This window comes from Delphinapterus leucas, unplaced genomic scaffold (assembly GCF_059928025.1).
Source record: "Delphinapterus leucas isolate spDelLeu-1000000601 "Yukka" unplaced genomic scaffold, BTC_Dleu_Yukka2 spDelLeu_asBTCV2_sq61, whole genome shotgun sequence".
NCBI classification, from domain to species: Eukaryota; Metazoa; Chordata; class Mammalia; order Artiodactyla; family Monodontidae; genus Delphinapterus; species Delphinapterus leucas.
In genome coordinates, this window is record NW_028322270.1 from 2,041,970 (window position 1) to 2,061,022 (window position 19,053).

General features: G+C 34.6%; 1 long non-coding RNA gene across 1 annotated transcript; it reads left to right on the top strand.

The window, feature by feature from the left end:
* Positions 1-762: 762 nt before the first annotated feature.
* LOC149743893 (uncharacterized) lies at positions 763-15,944 on the top strand. Its single transcript, XR_016391683.1, has 2 exons — positions 763-5,877; positions 6,302-15,944. It is a non-coding gene; the product is annotated as an uncharacterized LOC149743893 (long non-coding RNA).
* The last annotated feature ends 3,109 nt before the right edge of the window (positions 15,945-19,053 follow it).

The following is a 19,053-nucleotide window of genomic DNA, read 5'->3' on the forward strand; positions in this document are numbered from 1 at the left end:
TGATTCTTAGAATTAGGAGGGGAGCAATGTTATTTACCAGCAGAGTGTTACAACGATCTGCCCCAGCGCCCTTCCTTACCCCAGCATGCATTTTATTAAGAGTTTGCTATGTCAAATAAGTACAAAAATATTGAGAGTGCAGATAGCATGTGGAAGGTCATTGTTGTTGCTTGTTTTTCTGCACTTGTTGCCTTTTCTACTGATATAGAGAAACTGACAGAAAAATCTTGTCTCTAACACCATTTACATGTTTACAAATTTGATGATAAGCTTAATTTTATAATAAATATTATTTTTTCTTGAGTTTCCATCTACATGCCACTCAACAGCATTTGGCCTTTACTTCATATTTTCAGAGGAGTCATTATTACTAAATTTTGTGGGTTTTAATATGTTCCTTTGACATCCATAAATCTAGCTTCAATAATAAACATTAGAAAGAGGCAGATGGAAAAAAACAAAAGAATAAATTTTAAAAATTGAAAAAGAGCAAAAAGTTGCAAAATAGGGAAAATAAGAAAGGTCTATACTGCCTGAAAAATATCAGTTGTATTTGAGTGTTATTAATGTCATAGTAGATATTTTACGTATTGATTAATTTAATTCATGACTAAAATTAATAATTTTTTATCTTCTCAAATATCCTGGTGTTCCACTGGGCTTACCAAAACCCAGTATTTATTTTACTATTCCTAAATCCAGGCATTAAAAATTACAAGTTAATTCTGTTAAAAATGTGTCCTTATATCTTGTTAATGGTTCTTTAGAAGGCTTTACAACATGAAATTTTATGTTAATACTAAAATAGATTTCTACTATGTGAAGATACCCAAATTTAGTGCAGTGCACAAAGTTTTATGAGATATTTCCTGTTATGCTCTGCCAATATATACAGTTTATGATTTTTAATTTATTTTTCATGATATTTATGATTTTTTATTCATTTAAAACATTTTTCCTTTTCAATTTGATTAGTTTTACAGCTATTCACTAGTCTCTTCTCAATCTTTCTCCCTTTCATTCATTCTTTCTTTCTTTCCTCTTTTTAATTTTCTGACTATGTCATTATTGCAATTTTTCATTTTGATCTTGTAGTCTATTTGGCCATACAAACTCTAGAGCTTCTCATAGGAGTGAATGAAACCTCTATTTCAACTACATCAAGGTTCAAACTCTCATTGTTTCCTTTCCTTTATGGCAATTGTGACTAAGAGCACCGTCTGATACATCTCATGCAAATAAATGTCTCCAATTTGGTTTCCAGAGGACCTCAATCCAGCATCGTTTTTAATACATCAACTCCTTTCTTCCTATCTAACCTCTATCTTCCTATCTAACCTTCCTATCTAGCACAGATCATTGCTGTTCCTGACAACCAAACTTGCACTCTCTACTTCACGCTTCACCAGTTCTCACTGACAATCATTACGAAATTGAAAATGGGTACAAGGACATCATGTCTTTGCAGAAAGAATGCACATACCTCCAGCAGATGTTCCACTTGGAGCAGAGAGAAGGCAGGAAAGTCACTGTGAAACCATCCTCCCTAGTTCATTTTCTACAAATGAACACGTAAGAGGCTTCCAACTGTTAAATGCTTAAATCTAGTGGTATGAAGCCAAAATGGTGCAAGAAGTAATGCCTGCATCCCACCCACGTCTTTAAAAAACACTAAAAAGCTGGAATGGATAATAAATTCACAAATTTAAATGATAAAAAACTTAAAGAGGTTCACTTTATATCACGCTTGTGTCATTTGGAAGCAGAGTGAAAATCTACAATGACATATTTGAACTCAGAGAATTTCTACAGAATCTGCTTTCATATATCCTCTTCTGAATTACATTTTGCATTTGGTTCCCATAGAAATCCTGAAATCTATAGTTTTATTACAATTGGTTTTTATGACCTTTACTATTCTATCTAACTGATTTATAAATAAGGAAACATTTTTAAACAAGTGCTATTGTGTTAAAATAATGTCAATGTATTTAATTAAAATTTAAATGAAAGAAAACATCCACCCTCTAGAAAATCCTTCTAGAATTTTTCCTTAAATTCCAGGTCACCATGCCTCACACAGTGGATGAGGTAGTAAAAAGAGAATATCAAGAATTGAAATATTTAAGCATAAGCAATTCAGAATTTGCAAGAAAATTCTTAAGCAACCTTTAGAGTAAAATATATGATTTGAATTAGTTGAGCATATTAGAAACGGTTACCCATGTGAGGCATAAAATGAGGAAAGGAATAGTTGCCGATATGAATGAAGTGTGTGTGTGTGTGTGTGTGTGTGTAGAAGGAGATACAAGGGGAGGAGTAGTATTGATAAAGATGACTTAACTAAAGGTGTTGGTTTGCATAGTTATAAGAAATAAGCATGACTCTGAAAAGAGCTCATTCTGCTAGTTACGGAAAAGTCTTAGATGCCTAAGGGATTTAGTTTGATGACAGAGGTACTACAAAATAAAGGCATTTTGTGAAACAAATTAAAGCAGGAACACAAGCCCAGAGTAGAGCAATGGAAGGTACTGGATGTAAGTGGACACTGAAGTAGAAATTGAAGACTTCAAGTCTGGGCAGAGGGCAGACTGGGCATGATCTACAGATGCAAAAGAAAAGTCTAGGGTAAGAAGAGGCACAAGAGCAATAGAAAGACAGCTTTTTGTTTATGACTATTAAATTTGTGTGGTTGGGAGAAAATGAAAGTGGAGATACCTTGAAGGTAGCTTTGAATAGATAATTAGAGAAACAAAAAATTAGAGCACTGGTTGTTAATATGAGGTTTGTGGCCACAAACGTGATAGTTAAAGCATAAAAGTAGATGAGCAACTTGGGAGAAGTATTCATTGAGGAGGATGGAGCTGTGAGCTTAGACTATCCTTTGGACAATAAACTCAGAAAAAAATGTCATATACACTACTGAACAGAAACTTGCTTACTAGTGAAAAATCTGTGCCATAGCAAACCTCCCCAAGTCTGCACTAAAGAAAATAAATGGTTTAAACACTTTTACTACTTGCCTGCCGTATGTTATTAATTGCACTGACTGAGTGAGTGACTACTTGTGCAACTGCTATAAAGTGAACTAAATTTCAGGAATAAAAAATATATGGCATTCATTGAGTCAAAAGTAAAGTTGACTATTAAATGAAATATGTTGAAAAGCATTCATTTTAAAATGCACTTTAACTTCTGGGGTTGAAAGTATTTTTCATATTTACAGCAAGATTCATTCAACTATATTTATCTTACAAGAGAATAAAACGAGAGGGATATAATTCAAAACTTGCAGAGGCTGGAAACTTTCTATTTGATAAATTTCTAGAATTTATTGATTAAAGATATCTGTCATAGATGTGATAATATTTTTATTTTATTTTTGTTCTTATTTAACACATAGTTTTCACACCCTTTTAAGTGAAAACTTTAGAGGATTTACTAATTATTATAAAAACATTATAAAAAGTATTTAATGACCTCCAACTATTAAAACTATAATCATGGCTAATTCAGGTTATGAAATAAATCTATTAACAGACTTAGCTTTGCAGGATAAATCATATACAAGATAAATAAATTATTTCTGATAGAAATACACCAGTAACTTATCTTAATATTAATGAAAAAATGAGTATTTTTGTATCATTGTAGAAAGACTTTGAAAACACTTTCATAAGCGCACATGGAAATTCACTCTGACGCTACTTCAAATAGGCAAATAGGAAAATGGTGAAGAATCATTTACATAATGGACAAATGTAAATTCATTCGAGTTGTAGAGAGAAGCTCCCTGCTGTCTTGATTATATTATGCTTTCCTGTCACTACATAAGCTCACACAAAACTGAAAAAAAATTAACATTGTGCAGTTATAAGTCTGAAGCAAAGGAACACCAGTGCAACTTTTCATTGGTTTCTTCACCCTTAAAATCTCAGCTCATGAATTATCCTTGCTACAGATATTTGACACACAAAATCATTTTCTTGGAAGATATGGAATGGCATATATGAGAATCCAGCTTTAACTGCTAACTTTAAAGAATTTAAGGTAAAGGAAATTACATTTTATTGTGGTTGCTCATGATTGTTTGTTCAATGAGTTGTCACAGAATCCAATTTCCACATTACCCATTTTCTGTGTAATAAATTGATTCTTTTGTTTCATTTATGGGGAAGTGATATTTCTACAGTCTTCTTAACTTATTACAAAATGTATTTCATAAATCACCAGTCTTATGGAGGATGAAACATCTGTTTACATAATAGTACTTGCTCAGTTTTAAACAGTTATAAGTACGTGACTTGGCAACCAGTTGACAGTATGAGAAATATATTTCTAGTGATATTTATTTCATGACACAATTCTGTCGCACATAAATAAAATGAAAAATAATCTTAAAAGGTAGGAAATACATACAAAATAAACACAAATATAGCATTCATAACCCACAGAAGCTCAGTGTTCTAGAATTACTCTATCAATTAATATAAATCAAAGGCTAAATTCCCTCTCCCCTCATTTCTGTGAATGGAGAGTATACTAGTGTAGGGTGATTAGCTAAGTCTACCAACTCTGACTCTCTGCGACTTTCATTTGTAAGAAGTTTGATCTTTGGCAAGTTTCTTAAATTTTTGGTGATTCAAATTCTTCACTGAAAACAGAGGGAACAACAGTTTTACCTCATACATTATAGTGATAATTAAGTGATAATCCAGGTAAAGCACTTCAACAATACCTGAGTCAGATAGCGTGCATTAATGTTGGCAGTCATTATCATTGTTTATATTATTACAACTACCACTATTGTTGTTGGTTTTATTATTATAAATATACTTTAAAATTTTCCAAGGGAGTTCTATTCCAGCTCAATCTGAAATCACCAAAATTGAGGCTTATTTTTTGCAACTGCTGACATCCTACCACTAATGTGTCCTTTGCATTACTCTCCAAATTGTCAATAACAACTTTGATTGTATTCAGTAAACAAAATATGGGCATTAAGGAGGTGTTGGGTTGCACCCCACTGGCCTTCAAGGCCTGTAGTTGCCCAGCTTCAAGACAAAGAAAGAGCCCGGAGTCAGTGACAGAGACATCAATGGTTTAATGGATAGCGGGATCTTATACTTCTGAAGCAACACCCCACCATGTGCAGCAGATGGTGGGCAGCACATGGTGCCAGTCTTTGCTCCTGGGGGGAAGAGGAGATTGCCAGTTATAGGGGGAATTGAAGTCAGGTTAGCTCATTGGTTACCAGGGAAACTAGCAGCGGGCATGCCCCTCACCTCCTCTTTGATAAGAACAATCTCTAGCTGGGGCCTGGGGACAGTATGTAGGAAGGTCAATCATGTGAGTAGGGTGTAGCTAGACCCCAGGCACTGGTCTAGCTGGGGATGTACAGAGAGCAAGAGAACAGCAACTTCCAGTGACCTGACCACACAGGAGAGAACTCATAACCAAACACAAAACAGCAAATGACTTAACTGTGGAATCTTTGGCATCCTTATCTTCCTCAGTTTATCCATAGAACCCAATCATCCCCTTGTAGTTCATCACAGCCTTTTGCGTTCAAATCTTTCTTTTTTTCTTATTCCAAGTTACCACACATTCTAGGCTTATCATAAACTAAAGAAAATGTAAAAATCCCTTTAGAAGAAAGCTAATTTAATATTTATTATTTCAATTCAGACTTGCAGGAGATAAAGTGGAGTGCGAGAAGATGGTCACGTCCCAGGTCTCAGGCGAGTCCCTGGGACGGCTGCCAAGTGTGGATTCTTGGCTTCGCACAGGAAAGAGTTCAAGAGAGAGCTATAGTAAAGTGAAAGAAGGTTTATTCAGGGAGATACATACTCCACAGAGTGTGGGCCATCTCTGAAGGTAAGAGGCCCCAGGGTACAGGGTTGTCAGTTTTTATAGGGGTGAGTAATTTCATAGACTAATGAGTCGGAGGATTATTCCAACTATTTGGGGGAAGGGATGGGGATTTCCAGGAATTGGGCCACCGCCCACTTTTTGGTCTTTTATAGTCAGCCTCGTAACTGTCATGGTGCTGGTGGGTGTGTCATTTAGTATGCTAATGTATTACAATGAGCATATAATGAAGCCCAAGGTCCACTGGGAGTCAAATCTTCCGCCATCTTGGACCAGGTTGGTTCTAAACAGTTTTTGTCATGTCCTATGGCTATATCATTCTTTTAAAGGTTGTGCCCTGCCCCCTTCCCTCCTTATTCAAGACCATTTGTCGTTTATTGATTTACTTAAACAAAACAAATAAACCAATTTTTTTTTTTTTTCTGCACAGGGTCTGGTGCTGTCAGGCAGCAGGCTTTGTTGGGAAAGAACACAGCTCAGGAGCAGGGTATCTGGGAGGCAGAGCCTGCCTTGATTACAGCGGCTCCGAATTCTATTTTTTTTTTTTTTTTTTCTGTACGCGGGCCTCTCACTGTTGTGGCCTCTCCCGTTGCGGAGCACAGGCTCCGGACGCGCAGGCTCAGCGGCCATGGCTCACGGGCCCCAGGCGCTCCGCGGCATGTGGGATCTTCCCGGACCAGGGCACGAACCCGCGTCCCCTGCATCGGCAGTTGGACTGTCAACCACTGCGCCACCAGGGAAGCCCCCAATTCTTTAATCTTTGCTTCTCCTCTTTGAGGTGCTTGTCTTGCTCCCAAAATCATTTTTACTCCAACAGTAAGTTCTGTAAGTTGCTTAAGACTTATATGCATTTGAATATAAAAATTATTTTCCTTTAACCAAAAAAAAAATTACAGTATTGCAAAAGTCAGCCTCCATCCTGTATAGAACTTTGTAAATTTGAAGTTTTGTATCCATGTACTTTCTTAGCAGCAATTGATTTCCTTGAGATAAACCCAGTTCATGATGGGCGTCTCAGGCTTTATGATAACTGGCTGCCCTGTGTTAAATAAAGCACTTCATCTTTGCTAAGGCAAGGTATCAAAAAGAAGTGATGTCTCAGAAGGAAAGTTATATGTAGGAACTATTATAGCTTTCTCCAAAATTCCAAAACTCCATTCTGTGAATCATTTATACCAGCCTGCAAAAGGTTCAATACATTTGTTTTCTGCCATAAACACTTAAAACAAAATTGGATCCGTTGAGTCATATGGTCCAAGCAGAACAGCTTTCTTGGCAGATGGACATGTTGCAGAAACTTAGTCTCACTCAAAACTGGCAGCTTTTCAGGATACTAAATAAATGAGTAAGAATAATACAGCAAAGTGAGATATATGTGGCATTCCAAATCTAAAGAGACCCATAGACTGTTAAAACTTTTCTCAATAGTAGAGGGACAAGATGCAGCAATTTATCTCTCATCTTGGAAGGGATATTTCAACATTCCTATGAGATGGAGCCCCTAGAAATGTCACCAAGGTGGCAAGTCCCTGAATTTTGTGGGATGCATTCCCAAATTCTAACATGCATGTCAAAGTCTCTAGAGTTGCTGATACTTCCTCTTCATCAGATGCAAAATCACCGCATCATAAATGTAATGTATAAACATGACATCCTTTTGAATTGAGAGGTGTTTCAAGTCATTACAGACTAGACTATGACAGAACGCTTAACAGTTAATATATCCCTGAGCTAGAATAGTACAATTGTGTTTCTGGCTCTACCTGCTGAAAGCAAACTACCTCTTTGCTCAAAAGTTTAGAGAAGAAAAGCATTGTCCACATCTATCATTGCCTATCAGTTGACAGGAGATGTAATGATTTGCTCCAGCAATGAAACTACATCTAGATTAGCAGATGCAATTGGAATCACTGCATGATTATATTTTCAATAATCTCATTTCATAATGGTTATTTACATCTGTCCTCTGCACAAGCAAAATAGGTAAGTTGAATTAGCTGTGGTAGGAATAAACTCCAGCATTTTTAGGGGCTTGATAGTGACGTTAATCTCTGAAATCCCTCTTGGGGTGTGATGTTGTTTCCGGTTTTATATTTTATGTGTAAAGGAAGATCTAGGGGTTTTCACTAGGCTTTCCCTACCATAACAAAGCCCTTTCCACGGGTTAAAGAACCAAGTCCGCTGATGAGCATGTGCTATCTGATTATGTATTTTGGAACTCAGAAGATAGTCACGGTGTGGGTTTAGGTGTCCACTGGGTCTACTATGAAATGGACACACTCCATTGATTATGTGACCTTCATAAGCCTCTCTTCTGACTAGTACATTACAGTTCTATTTTTATCTCCAGGCATCAGTGGGAGGTCAGAGTCAATGTCAAATGCCCTTGAAAAGTCTGATAATTTCACCTTCACCAGTTCATAGTAACCATGGTAAATATTTGCAGGTCTTTAGGGAAAAGCTAGGAGAAATATTAACAATATCCATTTTGGGCTATATAGCTAGGCCTTTCCTCAAGAGGACTCAGTCTTCTTTTCATTAAAATGACTCTGGTTACTGTAAACTGGTTGAGGGATGTCTGTGACTGTATTGTGTTCTAAAACAGATCACGGTTAACACATTTGGGAATTTTTACTTTTACAAATTTAACAGACTACTCATTTATTTTAGTTCTAGGTACATAATGATGAACTATTCAACACCAAAATCTTTGCAGCATAGACATTCTGATTCCTGCTTCAGCTCTGCTCTGCAGTGGAGTTACCATTACTATTTTATCTCTGGAGATTAAGTGCCTCTATTTGCCATCTGCCACCCTGGAATTCCATTATCCCCATTGATTTCTGGGAGCCCAGATCCATGACAGTAGTTTCTGCTTATATTTCTGAACAATAGAAAGTAATCACAGGGACTTCCCTGGTGGTCCAGTGGTTAAGAATGCAGGGGACGCGAGTTCCATCCCTGGTTGGAGAACTAAGATCCCACATGCCACAGGGCAACTGAGCCGGTGTGTCGCAACTACTGAGCCCGTGCACTCCGGAGCCCGTGCACCACAACTAGATAGCCCACGTGCTGCAAACTACAGAGCCTGTGCACTGTGGAGCCCATGAGCCACAACTAGAGAGAAGCCTGCACATCGCATCTACTGAGCCTGTGTGCTCTGGAGCCTGTGCACCACAACTAGAGAGAAGCCTGCTCGTCGTAATGAGGAGCTCATGCACCACAATGAAAGATCCCTCAGGTTGCAGCGAAGGTCCCACTTGCGCCACCCAAGACCCGATGTAGCTAAATAAGTAAATATATATTTAAAAAGAAAAAAATATGTAATCACAAAGGAGCTCATTAAGGACACTGTGGACTCCCCATGAATATATTTCTTCCAGACTTAATGAAGAGAGTGTATTCTGATTCACCTGAGGGGTGCATTAGGAGATAAATAAACAAATATGACATCATAAATACATTCTACTGTTCCGATCTCACTAAGACTTTGGTTATATCCCTCAGTAATATGACAGGGAATTTCTAGCATTTAATTTAATTAAATGTAAGCACTTTTTGGTCCCAGATTTTAGTCATTTGCAAAGGAAAATGTTAAAGCTACTCCTATCTTCTTGATTTAACATATTGAATCCAGAATCTTGGCTAAGTGAGACCTTATTGCTCTCCTCAGCCTGAGCCAAATTTGTATTTCTTCTACCTTAATCTAAAAACCTTAGGATTAATTCTCACTTGTTTACCTAGGTTTTGGTAAATGTAGAATGTTAAAATCATATGTGAAAAATTTTTGGTATGTGTAATACTTTCCATGTCACACTTTGTACATTACCTTCTGGGCCCTGATGGAACTTGACTCTGGTTATAGATGTAGGAGCATTAAGAATTGTTGGAGATAGGATATAGAGAGGGTTAGCAGTCTCTTCTTGCAAGAGAACTGTCTCAGTGGGGAGGAAATTATAGTTTCTTCAAACAAGAGGAAACTAACGTCTTTAAAACAAGAGGTTGAAGAGATAATTCTAAAAGAAAGGCAGTTTAGCAGAGTTTAAAAGTTCAACTTTCCAATCTTATTTGGAATTTTTCCATATGCCTCTATCCTAATATTTAGGACCCCAATCCTTCCCAATCAATACCCTAAATTTATCATAAAAAGCCTTGCAAGCTTGAGAATTCAATTCTGTAATCTTATAATTTAGGTATGATTTTTTATAGCTCTTTATTGGAGTATAATTGCTTCACAATACTGTGTTAGTTTCTGTTGTACAACAAAGTGAATCAGCCATATACATACATATATCCCCATATCTCCTCCCTCTTGAGCCTCCCTCCCATCCTCTCTATTCCACCCCTCTAGGTCATCACAAAGTACCGAGCTGATCTCCCTGTGCTATGCTGCTGCTTCCCGCTAGCTAAATATTTACCATTTGGTAGTGTATATATGTCAATGCCACTCTTACTTCACCCCAGCTTGCCCCTCCACCCCGTGTCTTCAACTCCATTCCCTATATCTATATTCCTGCCCTGCCACTATGTTCATCAGTACCACATTCATATGGGAATACAAAAGACCCTGAATAGCCAAAATAATACTGCAAAGAAAAGTGGAGCTGGAGGAATCAGGCTCCCCAACTTCAAACGATACTACAAAGCTACAGTAATCAAGACAATATGGTGCTGGCACAAAAACAGAAATATAGATCAATGGAACAAGATAGAAAGACCAGAGATAGACCCACACACATATGGTTGCCTAATTTATGACAAAGGAGGCAAGAACATACAATGGAGAAAAGACAGCCTCTTCAATAAGTGGTGCTGGGAAAACTGGACAGCTACATGTAAAAGAATGAAATGAGAACACTACCTAACACCATACACAAAAATACACTCCAAATGGATTAAAGACCTAAATGTAAGACCAGACACTATAAAACTCATAGAGGAAAACATAGGAAAAACACTCTTTGACACAGGTATGACTTTTATAAATATGAGCACTATGTCTATAGAAGATGAGGTTTTATTTTATGGTAGTCAGCTCCCTTATAAGAGATTTGGGCAGGAAAATTAGTGTTGTGAACTCATCATTTTTTTTGCTCCAAATTTCACAGCCCATTTGGAAGCCATAAAAGCAAAGAAACGGAAACAAACAAAAAACCTTCCTAATGTAAAATTAATGTGTCTGCTACATAGTTCTCCCTTCCAAATTTCTTGCAAAGTGCTTCATTTGGTCATGCTAACCTGTAATTATGTAGGAAAGAGAATTCTGTTAAAAGGCAGTATCAGTCTAGCTGTGTTGGCACAGTAGAAATCCTCTATGCAGTGGTCCATCTAGAAATATTATTTTGGGGGGGAGAATTTTTGTGGATGAGGATAGTGGCTTCAGTACTATTTAATTTGTTACTATGAGTAAAGGATTGTTTAAGTTTTCATTTTCTTCTTGTGTCAATTTTTGTAGGTTATGTATTTCCAGAAATTAAAAAACATTTTTTTTAACCTCAATTTTATTTACTGACCTAGAGCATTGGTTCTTAAATGAGGGCTAATTTGCCCTCAATGGGATTTTTTTTTTTTTTTTTTTGGTCACAACAGGATTTTTTCTATTGACATTTAGTAGGTAGAAACTAGGATGCTGTGAACTATCCTGCAATATAGAGGACAACCTTCCCATCAACCAAACCTTATTTGATCCAAAATGTTAATAGTGCCAAGGTTGAGGAACCTTGGTCTAAAGTGTTTTGTGATATGTCTCAATATAATTTTAAAACTCTACTGCATATTTTGTATGTTATCTTTTTGTATGTTACCTCTGTGGCTTTCTTATTTTACTCAAATCTTGACCTGACAATTTTTGCTATTTTGACAATTTTTCAAATGTATATAACATTTTTGTTCTTGTTAGCAGCAGAACCTATCCTAAAACCTATCCAGCATTTTCTTCTAAATTGTATCATTTCTTTGTAGTAGTATCTCCATAATATGTCATATCTGGTTAAGAGAGAAGGTGAATGATAAGTTAATGGTAAGCTGAGGAGGAATGTAATCAAAAGAACAGCAATCTTTATCAAAATGTGAGATTCATAGGTAACATCTTGATTTTGCTTAATTAATATGTCATTCTTATTTGGACAGTAGTCGTGGACAGGTAAAAAAGAGAAGGAAAAACATTGATATCTCCTTGTAAAATGTAAATTTCCCCACATGTTTATTAGGAGGAATTTGCAATTAATAAATCTTTATTTTTTCTCCCTAATGAGAAGACAAATCTTGTTCTTAAATAATCTTTAATTGTTAGTTGAAAGAAATGAAGATGACTCCAAGTGAAAAAACAGGATATGGAAGAGAAACTCTGACAAACAATTCTGAAAGATTCAAGTGATAAATGCATTAATTTTAGATTCTAAAATTTTATATGTAGAATGCATAAATTTTGAAATTTATGTATAAAATTACATAAAATTATATATATTTGATAAATAGTCCTGAATAAAAAACACCTATACATTGCATATACATTTTAATTTTCTTTGCTTTTCATGGCAAGTAACTAAAATTATTTCTGACATATTGTATTTTTATGTTTATGAATGGTTAAAAGATTTAGGTATCATCGCATTTAACAACAGTTCTACAACTTCGGTGTGCATTATACTTATCTGAGTAAGGTTGATGAATTTGCAAATATCTGGTCCCTCTTTCAGAGATTTTGATTCAATTTTCAAATTAGACTGCTCTATCTATCTATGCATCTACACACTCCTTAGGGATATAATAAGGTTTGAGAGATGTGAGTAACTGTGTTTTAACCTAAATACCAAAATAGAGAAAAACAATATATCTAAATATTCTATGGCAAGTTTATACTTAATACATGACAGCAAAATTCAGTCATAGGAAAAATAATTATTAAGCACCTAAAATTTGAAAAATAACATTGCTCTTTTTTGGAACAATATATATACAAAACAAACAAATAAACAAAAAATTGTGTACTCACATTGGTCAGCCTTAGCTAAGTTATGCTTAAGTTATAAACCACAAAGTTTCAGGGACACATACAAAAAAGGAAATAAAAATGATGCATTTCCTATTATTGTGACATGTTCATGATGGTTTGTCTGTGGATGTGCTTCTCATTTTTATTAAAGGAACTGAGCTAGATGACCAGTCCCAGTTAAATATATTTCTGTTTTCATGGGAAATGGAAAAGATAAAATGATGGAACCATCAAAGGTTCTTAAAGATTTTCCTTGGAAGTGCCTCATCCCTCTTCTGTTCATATTTTATTGGTCAAATTCATTGTAAGTACAATAGTCAAGCCTGGAGTTAATGAGATAGGAATGTAAGTCCTCTCATAGTGAAGAGACAACAAATATTTTGTAAACTAATACAATCCTAAAATTGTAGGATTTTACAATCATAAATTTGTACAATACTGACTTGAAGAAATTTTAAATATGATGTTTGTGAAATATGCTATCTAAAATTTATTTCCAAGTATTCTAGCAGAAATGCAATTAAAATTATAGATAAATCTCTTAGTGAATTTTAATCAACATGCAAGATGTATTACTTTTACGTGTCCTATTCAAGAATGAAAGCTGGATGTGAGTGTGGGGTGAGGGGCAGAGAGGAAGAGAGGAAAAGTGTCAGTTGTATCTATGCTTTAGAAATTCTAGATTTCCTAGATGAATATTAGAGATTTATTAATCAGAATAAAATTTTACAAGAAATACCTTTTTTACTTGTTTTAATAAGTGTTGTTCAAGATATATTGATTTCTTAGAAATATTATAACAACATCTCTGACTTTGAATTTACAGAAAAACCTAATATAATACACACTTTTGAGTGGTGTTATTGTTCTAGGGCTTAGATTCAGAGGATTTTTCCACTTGAAATTAATTTCATCTTACACTAAAATAATTTTACTTCTGTCAGAAACAAACCCTACATAAGTTGTATGAAGGTGGATAAAGGCTAGAAAGCTAGGAATTTACTGGATCTTTAAGAAAAGATTGTACAAGTTTTTGTGCCTTTTTACTCATAAATATAGGTGTGTGTGGTGGTGGATTTTTTTCTCGTACTTGCTTTAATTTTAGCATCCACCTGGTAATGTTTAGGGGAGAGAGGAAACCTACAGCTTTCATCCAACTGTATCAGTGGTAACATCTACCACAAAGAACCTTGTTATTTGACCTGGTTCAGATCAGTGTGCACCAGGAAGGAAGGTGAGGTTTAGAAAAACATGCCAAAGATGATTACAGTATGAGGTAAAATGGTATAAATATATTTAAGGAAAGAGGGTATATTAATTTATAGTTGTCTACTATGAAAGCAATGGAACTAAATGATTACTACATGGGAGATGCATTTTAAACTGGGCCTCAAAAATTGTATCATGGTTGGAGACAGCCAGGTAGAACAGAACAGCGTGAAGGAGCAGATAATGAAAATTTATGAAAGCATCAGAGTATTCTCTTTGTGGGAGATTTCACAAACCCAAGCCTCCAATTATTTTTTTTTAGTAGAGTTATAGTCAGTTTAAAGCACACATATTCAGCAGTAAAACTTCAGATAGTGATATCATAGACAAATATCTACATTGTAACTTATGAGCTTACATCCTAATTTTAGTTAAAGTTCTGGTGAAACTCACTCTTACTCTATTTACTGTTGTTCTTTTTAATTAGCATGAATTGGCGTTAGTATTAGTATATGAATAGAAGTGAGGTGAAACCTTTCAAGAACTTACAGAAAAGTAAAAAATTCAAATATTTAGTCCAAAACCTTATACTTCCAGGTAATTGCACTGTTCTTATCTTAGGATAAATCTTAAATACATACTTTAAAGTTTTCCTTTAATCAGGAAGACTAATTCTTGAAGAAAAATACTGTGCCCATTTTCTCTTTATTTAATTTTCTTTTTTTAACTTCCGCCTTCCCTTCCTTCCTTCCTTCCCTCCTTCCTCCTTCCCATCCCTTCCCATTCTTACCCTTCCCCTTCACCTTTCTTTCTTTCTTTCTTTCTTTCTCTCTCCCCTCTTCTCTCTCTCTCTTCACAATTTACTATGAACAGGAAGCAGAAAACATGACAGAAGGAATGTACCCTTCTATCTTGGGAGCGATTTTCAAATCTCTTAGTTCAGCCTTGAGATTATTCTCCATCATTTGCATCTACAGCTCTACAGTTGGCTTCCAAAGTGTTATTCTGCTATTTAGCCCCTGACTCTCAACTCAAGTCGTTTCTCAAATTCTTTCTTCTATTTTCTTAGTTAGGTTTATGTCATTTCGAACAATTGACTATGTGCCATTTATCTCTGAGGGAATCTTAGAAAAAATTATATTAATGATTCATGGGTTTTTTTTAATGGTCTGGAAAGCAGCTCTGAACTCAGATATTTTTTGTTTTATCTAGAAACTTTATTGGAGCTTGGGTTAGATGTGAGGAATTATTCACAATTACTTTGACAATAACTAAATGCCCTTAATAGAGTGACAGACTTTATTTAGGAATTCAATGTCACCATCCAGGAATAAGATGATCAACCAAGGACACCATCCAAGACAGAAAAGACATAATTAATTGAACCCCATTTATAGAGCATCCTTGAAAATTTCTGGCTGGTGAAATCTATAAAGACCCATGAAGTAATCAATCACATGTCCATGTACAACTTTTTTCCTCTAGAATTTTTCTTCATTTTTTTTGAGAATATTTTTGTAGTTTTAATATATGTAACATCATTCTCATTTTCAAACACTACAGTGAACTCCCATTGGAATTAGAACCCTATTAGAATTCTCGAAGAGATTAAATTTTAAACACGTCTTCCAAGGCCCAGTCCGACCTGGTTTACTTCTCTGTTCTCACTTTCATTTCCCCTTTTCCTATAGTCACTTGTCTTTTTATTATTCCACTTTAAAGATATATTTTCCCTTTCCTTCTTATGGAATATTCTGCCACCAGATCTTCTGAAGGCTGACTCCCTCATTTATGTATCTGTTCCTTTTCACCTTTCCAACACATCTTTTCTTTTCTTTCTTTTTTTTTTTTTTTTTGCGGTACGCGGGCCTCTCACTGTTGTGGCCTCTCCCGTTGCAGAGCACAGGCTCCAGACGCACAGGCTCAGCAGCCAGGGCTCACGGGCCCAGCCGCTTTGCGGCATGTGGGATCTTCCCGGACCGGGACACGAATCTGTGTCCCCTGCATCGGCAGGCGGACTCTCAACCACTGCGCCACCAGGGGAGCCCTTTTTTTTTTTTTTTAAGTGTGGTAAGGACACTTAACGTGAGATCTACCCACTTAACAAATTTTTAAGTGCACAAGAGAGTATTGCGAACTATAGGCAACTTGTTGTACAACACATCTCTAGAACTTATTCATCTTGCATGAATCAAACTATTCAGGCTTAAAAAAGAAGGAAATTCTGCCATATGTGACAGCATGAATGAACCTGGAGGACATTATGGTAAGTGAGGTACGCTGGTCACAGAAGGACAAATACTGCATGATTCTACTTATATAAGGTACCTAAAATAGTCAAACTTATAAAAGTAGAGAGTAGAATTGTGGTTACCAAAGGCCAGGGGAAGGAGAAAATAGAGAATTGTTGTTCAGTTTTTCTTGACCATCGAACTCCTGATCCTTTATCACTCTCAGGAATATGTGCTATTTTGTTGCTTTCTTAGCATTTATGCCTTTCTAAAATAATTCTGTTCATTTTATTTTTTGCACATGTTTTTCATAGTCTGTTTCCATGAGCCACATACTACAAAATTTAAAAATGCTTTTGAATTCCAGATATTTGAGAATTAGTATTTTTATAATTGTTATTGTAAATAGAATTTGTACCAGATATTTTAAGTTATAAGGCCAAAATCAATTTATAATGAAAGCAATAATCCCCTACTTCACCATTCCCTGAAAGTAGCCCAATTTCCTAGAGACAAATACTTTTAATAGTTTCTATTTTTACTTCTTCCTTCTTTTGGTGATTACTTAAATAATGTTCTGTATTTTGAAAAGTGAAAACTTGATAGTACTAAATTGAACCATGTGATTTTTGAGAAACTTAGTGAGGAGGGTAATTAAATTTTTAAAATATGAAGGGAATGGAAAATATATTAGGTACTTACTATGTATCTTTTCCTTACTCACTCAGTATAAAATTTGTATATAATGTTTTTTTCCAAAGTAATAAAGGAAAATTTAATATCATGTAGCAAATATTTAAGCAAGTGATGAAATATTATTAGACTTTATCTCTAATATCCAGGTAAATCATGTTATGTGTCAAGAAAAGTAGCACTTAGATGGAGATAAATTGGATTTAAAGAGATAAATCCAGTCAACAAAGGATTCTTGTAATAGATTGAAATGTCAGAACCTAATATGATGCATTAAAGAGAATAGTTTTGCAACTATAACAAAATTATCTCCTTCTAAAGTGTTTAGGATTTTTTGACGTTTTACTCCAGCATCTAATTTAATACCTTATTGATGATTAAGAATAAGGAAATGAAAAAATGAAACCCTATATTTTAAGAATGTTGTAAAACAATGTCATTATAAATATAGCATATTAATGTCAAATGATATATACTATAGTATTGATAAAATAAAATGTAACTTAATAATACGTATATTCATAGCTACTATAGTATCTTTCCATTTTTTATTTTTAGGGAGGAGAACTTTTTTTGTTTATTTCTGTTACAGATTTGTGAATAAATTGTGGGAATTTATAGCTGGAATTAAGGTGTCCCAATTGGTAGTTTAATACTCCAGTCACTCTAATTTAGTATTAGAAGGAGCATAAAACATTGGGAATGCAGAAGTAAAACATTAATCCTTGTTATAAGTCTCAATTCAGTGAATTTTCAATCTAGATACTTTTCTATTCTTTGTCTAAGAAGAATGGAATTTTTATTGACATAATAAATTTGCATGTGATTTTACTCACAATTATTATTTACAAACATAAGTAATGAAACAATAGAAATTTAATTTAAATAATTTTATTTTAATAAAGATTATTGGTTATTTCCAGTAGCATGATTCATTTCAAATTAGAGCAAAACACAGAAAGCTCTTTAAATTAACTTCAGCAAGTTTAAGAATATGTAAATGATAGATCCATATTTATTTCAGAATATCAATTCAGATTTGTAATGACAAAAAAAAAAAAGATAGGTCTTTCAAATTCTAAATTTTCAATGTTACTCAAGACAATTTTCAAAAGAGAGTTCCTTAGTTTCTATAGATTATATTTTAGTAGGAATTCCAGTTCTAATTTTAGGTTTATTTGTGTGTTTACTTATTATCCAACAAATAATTATTAGCTATTTCCTGTTATCTGGTCAATGATTTCCAAAGTGCCTACTATTTGTCAATCACTGTTCTAGATAATGGAATTATGGTGATTAAAAAGCCAAAAAAAAAATTCCTGCTCTCATTGAGCTCACAATTCTGGGAGAAAATAGGAAAAACAATATTAAAGGTAAGTAAACACAAATCATAATAAGTGCTTAGCAGAAGATTAAACAGCTATTACAAAGATCCAGTTATTAACAAAATAAGCAGATCCCTTTAGAGAAAGTTCTTATATTTTCCCATTTTTGAGTTCTTAAAATTCGTTTTACATTTTAAAATTTGCTTCATGAAAATTAAGGTTAAGCTTATGAAAGCACATGCCAATAAAATGATCTTATTAAGATTTTTTTTTTAATATACAAAAGGTACAACTAAGTTTGTTGATCAAATTTAGTTTATGTGTGAATGGAAGGGAAGATTAAGAATTTTATGTGTTATATGTGCAAAAGAGAATGAAAGAGAGAGAGTTGAGAGAGAGATTGATTTAGAAGGGCTGGGATATAAAAGCTCCCAGCAGTAGTGCAGGAATGATATCTATCACCCAAGTAAGTTGACAGATGTTTGTACCCTGTTCATGTCACTTTAATAGACTTTATTGCGTAGAATTAGTGAATAATGTATAAGGTTAAATATAAATGTGTAATGAAAAAGTATAAAGCATTTCCAGTTTTGACTTGTTCCCAATATTCTTCAAGATAAATGAGATAGATGTAAAACAATTGGAGAAAAAATTCAAGCACTGTGAAAATACGTTTTTAAAAATAAACCCCTTTAAGAAAATAATACAGCTAAATCCATGAAGTATAATT